Below are 5,766 nucleotides of genomic sequence, written 5' to 3'. Positions count from 1 at the left end.
ATAAAGTATATTTGATTTGATTAGATTAGATAGTTTTCCTTTTAAAATTATAACACAAGACTAACTATTTGGGGATTCGTGTGACTAAAAGTTCAAAGACCTCTTAAAAGCTGATTTTCCTCCCCTCATGATTCGAGTACAGGAGGACTTTGATTGCTGGTCGGTGCTAAACTTGTCCCTTGCTGCTCGTATTAACTCTGTTAAGATGAACACCTTGCCTAAGTTTCTTTATCTATTCCAATGCCTACCTATGTTTCTCGAACACGCATTTTTTCATAAAGTTGACTCTATAATTTTAGAATTTATTTGGAACAAGAAGATCCCTAGGATTCACAAAGAACGTCTACAAAGACCAAAATTGTTAGGTGGAATGGCCTTGCCAAATTTTAAATTTTACTATTGGGCCAACCTTAGAATGATTCAATTTTGGACACACCCTGGCTCATTCTCCTGCCCAATATGGCTGGAGATGGAAGCAGCATCAGCTAAACCAGTATCACTCTCAGCTTTAGCTCACACCTCAACAAAGAGTTCCTCGTTGAATCGCTCAAAAAATGTGATTGTTAAAACTTCCTTGGAAATTTGGAATAAGTTTAGGCGTCACTTTCATCTTCAAACTTATTCTGTTGCAGCACCTTTTTCAACTTACCACTTTTTTCCTCTTTCTTTGTTTGATAGGACATTGACTAATTGGTCTACCCTGGGCATCAAATCATTTCAAGATTTATATATTAATAAAGTATTTGCATCCTTTGAACAGTTATCCAAAAAGTTTGACCTCCCCTAACAGCACCTTTTCAGTTATTTCCAAATATGTAGCTTTGTTAAAAATACATTTCCCCAGTTTCCTAATGCACCCCCTGAGACAGCTCTAGATCCATTCCTCAAGCCTGCACCTGCTCTAAAGGGGATGATAGCATATTTGTATACTAACATCCACTCCCTTCATCTCGTCTATTTGAATGCCATTAAAGACCTTTGGAAATTGGAATTGGGAGTAGAGATACCTGAGGACATGTGGAAGATTGCTCTAAAGAATGTGCACAAATCCTCAATATGTGCAAAACATGGACTGACCCAATGTAAATCCATCATGCACACCTGACCAAGGTCAGGCTCGCCAAAATTTACAAGGATGTTGACCCTACCTGTGACAGATGCCACCTAGCGAAGGCAAATCATGCACATATGTTCTGGTCTTGTCCGATCTTACATAGTTTTTGGAAATATTTATTTGCGTCTATTTCTCAGATCATAGGTAGGACGATAGAGCCCAACCCTCTGATTGCTATATTTGGTGCACCTCCATCTACAGTCCCATCTTCCTCCTCAGAGGCAGAGGTTATTGGTTTTGTTACCCTGTTGGAAAGGCACCTTATTCTGTTGAGATGGAAATCTCCACATGCCCCTTCTCACACACTCTGGATCAAGGACGTTTTAAATCTTTTAAAACCTGAAAGAATCAGAAGCTGTATGAGGGGCTCTATCAAAAGACTTCCACGGGAAGTGGAAACCTTTCTTTGTCTATGTCGTAGAGCTGAAGTCTTCACTTACCAAAGACTAAAGAATCTGTTGTATTGATTGGAAGATTAGATTGATTCCATAGCGGTAACAACAGTCCTTAACTTTTTTTATTTTATTTTTTACCTCATTGTCTACAGTTATATATTTTATTTTGATTGTTGCCACCGTCTTTTTAATTAATTTATTTTTTGTGTGTGTATGTCATGGTTGTCTTATGGTCTCTTATTCTGTGAAAAATTCCTCCTGTAAAAGTTGACTACTCTGCTGAAGCTGGGTGTACTTTTCTGTTAAAGTACTTTCTGTAGCTGCTGGCTGAGTGCTCTGGGTATTTTCATTCATTTCTTCTTCATGCCGTGTATTTTCTTCACTATTAAGGATTTGGTTATTTGGTTGTTATTTGTTTGATTAACGCGCGATTAACAGAGTCCTTAGGAAAGGAACAGAGATCTCCACTGACAGCTCACATATTCTTCACACACATAACCATCTTTTACCATCAGGTCGCAGGTTCAGGTCCATCTTATTCAAAATTAAGAGAGCTACAACCACCTTCACTCCCATTTCAATTTGCCTGCTAAATAGTGGGTAAAATTGGACTGTAGTTGATTGTTGGTTTATTGTTGATTGTATTGATTGATTTTTTTATTTCTATCGTTTCAATCGTTTCCTCATCAGTTGATAATGTTGTTCTGTTGTGCCTTCCGTTTGACCTCAAAAGATGTAGTCTTCCAAGGGAGGATTTCAAATTATTCAATATAAAATTGACTGAAGCCTTTCTGATGTTTGTAACTTCAATTGAACTATGCTTTAGACATGAAATCATTTCTAAATAATACTAGTGAAGTCTAAAAAATAATTTTTCCTGGGAGTTAGAGATGCTGCTTCAACGGCATTGTAACAGCGACATAAGGTTGGTGTCACTGGTTTAAACATCGTGCTTCCAAGCAGGCTGATTGGCAGGGCTTCACCTACTCGTGGCACAGAGCCTCAAAGTTGAACTGATAGTTGAATTGATGGATTTAAGAGTACTCTCCTACAACTGTCGTGACCTGCGCTTGGATCAGAGTGCAGAAGATTGAGTCGTTGTTGACCAACTGTTGGAGAAATGCTATGTGCTGTTTTTACAACAGACATTTTTACTGTACTAATACAGGACTTGGAGGGCTTAAACATGACAAATTCCATGGTGAAATATCGTCAAATATCAGGAGGAGTTGCCATCTTCAGGGATAAAAGACTTGATTCCTGTATAAATGTTATAAGGCTGTGGACTGGCTGTGGACCGGTATATAGCAATACACGTTACACAGAACAGCAAGGAAAATGTCATCTTCAATGTGTACATCGCCTATGAATGTCATCATAATGAAACCGAGTGTCTTAATAGGCTTCCTTTGATTACAGTTTTTCCCAAATGCTAAAACAAATTTCCTGAAACATTTAACCAGTTTAACTAAACATCAAACATAATTTTCAAAATATAAGCTAAATTTACAAAATTCTTGACTTTTGAGTCAAAAGCTTACTTTGAGGTAAAAATGAAGACTCTCTTGTCAAAACTTACACATACATGTCAAACACAGCACACTACACATCAAAACACGATTTTCAAAATATGAGCTAAATGTACCAAACGTTTGGCTCTTCAGTCAAAAGCTAACTTTGAAGTCATAATGAAGTTTCAGTTGTCAAAACTAACAAACCTGCAGCAATCACAACACACTACACAACAAAACACTGTTCACAAAATAGTTTTTAAAAAATTAATACCCCCCCACCCCACCCAGATATTCAGGATTCAGTATTTTATTTTATTTAGTTAATTTTTACTGTAAATCCAGGTTGACATTTATTGCGCTTAGCCATTTTTTCCCTGTGGGTCAGACCAGAGGACTTAATCTACATTATTGGGATTGTTCACCCTAGCCCAGGAGTCGACAACCTGCGACTCCTGAGCCACTTGTGGCTAAAGAAAAATACAATAGTAGTATTCATTTTATTAAGATTACTTAAGTTTATAAATTTATGACTGAGGTGAACTTTGAAGATAAACTATGCAAAGATTTTCAGATTCCTGATGACTTGAAGAGGGTTTGTTTGTGCTTTTCTTCCTCTAGAATACACCGATTTGAAATACTTAGCAAAAATTTGGTAAAACATGTCTGATCTTTTCTGAGTATTATTTTGTCCTTTCCTGACCTGCATTGTTATGATCCAGTTTGGCACATGGTGTCTTTTACTGTAATTTAAAAGGAAATATAAAAATCATTTAACATCTTGAGAAAATGCTAGTTTCTCTTCATATTTCTGTTTTTTTCTATTATATCATTATTATTATTCTTTTTCCAAAAAAGAAAAAAATATTTACTATTTATATAGCTCTATTACTGTTAAAAGTTGCAGACCCCTGCCCTACCAAGAAAAAATGGTAAATGGTAAATGGCGTATACTTGTATAGCGCTTTCTACCCTCCTTCGAGGGCACAAAGTGCTTCACAGTCACAGACCCATTCACCCATTCACACACACCCCCACACACTGGTTGTGGCTCCGCTGCCGAACACTGGCGCCAATCTCCCACCAGAGGCAATTCGGGGTTCAGTGTCTTGCCCAAGGACACTTCAACACATGGGCGGGCAAGGCAGGAATCGAACCCGATCAGGAGTCGACCGCCCTACCACTGCACCACGACCACCCAAATGATTGTAGCCGTCTTTCCGGGTTCGGTTCTCCGTCCTTCGGCGTATCCGGTATCAAATAAGGGAGCTCATAGACACACGTCTGGGAGTCAGAACAGCCATTTTTATTAACCGCCTTTTACATTCATTCTACCCATAACCCCTTCTGTCACATTACATCATGAGCCTGTCATGCGCACTAACGAATGCTTAGTGGAACATCAGTGGAGCAAACACAGGAGACACTGGAAAGTCTGTTACATATGTTCCCTCCTCCAAATGAAACGTCCCGTTTCAACACACGCAAAAAAAATAAATAAATAAATAACTAAATACAAACTCAAATAAAATAGAGGGTTGTCACAGTGCCAAACAAAACACCAAAAACAAAAAAAAACAACCATATGTTAAGGATGGTGCAAAATACCCCTTTTTTTTCATATGTCCTTAAATTTGAACCCTGAACTCTTTTCTTATAAAAAAAAAATGATAAAAATATATATATTTACATATATATTATAATAATACATTAACGATGAACACTCAGAACATAACAAAGTCGTTGAAATGTGAAGGGGGGCACACCCGCCGACCACTACGGGAACATGTAGGAATCGCCACATTTTCCTCATGATCTGTGTCCCCGCAGCCCCTCTCAGGGGGTTCACCTTCACTTGAATGTGGGGCACCTCCACGAGTCCTGTTAACGGGAGAAAGTGGAGTAGGCATCTGTGCAGCCAGAGGTAAAGTATATGACTTCAGTCTGTTGTGATGAACCACCTGAGCTCTGTCATGTGGGTCATAGGGGTTGACAATGCGATAGGTGAGACCAGCCTCACCCCCCGAAGACAACACTTGCTCTACCTGATAAGGGCCCTTCCAGTGGGGAGCAAGCTTAGAGCGGTTTTCTGCTGGATTGTTCAGCCACACTAACGCCCCCACAGCAAATGGACGGTGAGAGGAGTCTTCATCATGATAAAGTTTCTGTTTCTCATGCGCCTCAGTTGCATGAAGTCTGGCTGTACTGAAGGCAACACCAAGGCGAGACACCAGCGAGGAGACATATGCTGAGAGAGACCCTGCACTTAGGGTATCTAACACACTGGCTGGGATCAACAAATCGGCTGGAACCCGGGCTTCACGACCGTGCATTAGATAGAATGGACTGAATCGTGTAGTAGAATGCTGTGTGGTGTATGCAAAACACACCGCTTTCAAAAATTCATCCCACTCACCTCCGTAGGATAACAACATCTTAGATAACTGATCAATCAGAGTTCGATTATGACGCTCCACCATGCCATCAGACTTTGGATTGTAAGCTGTGGTGCGAGTTTTCTTGATTCCCATCCACTTACACAGTAACTGCACCACCTCGGCTTCAAACTGTCGCCCCTGGTCACTGTGAAGAACTTCAGGAACACCGTGCACCAGAACATAGTCTTCGAACAAACAACGAGCAACAGCATGTGCAGTCTGGTTAGGCAGAGCATAAGCATTCACAAATTTTGTAAAGTAGACTTCCACTACTAAAACATACCTGTTGCCTCGAGAGGTTACAGGTA

The sequence above is a fragment of the Oryzias melastigma genome, linkage group LG14 (assembly GCF_002922805.2).
Source record: "Oryzias melastigma strain HK-1 linkage group LG14, ASM292280v2, whole genome shotgun sequence".
Taxonomy (NCBI): domain Eukaryota; kingdom Metazoa; phylum Chordata; class Actinopteri; order Beloniformes; family Adrianichthyidae; genus Oryzias; species Oryzias melastigma.
This window is presented reverse-complemented; position numbering follows the sequence as displayed.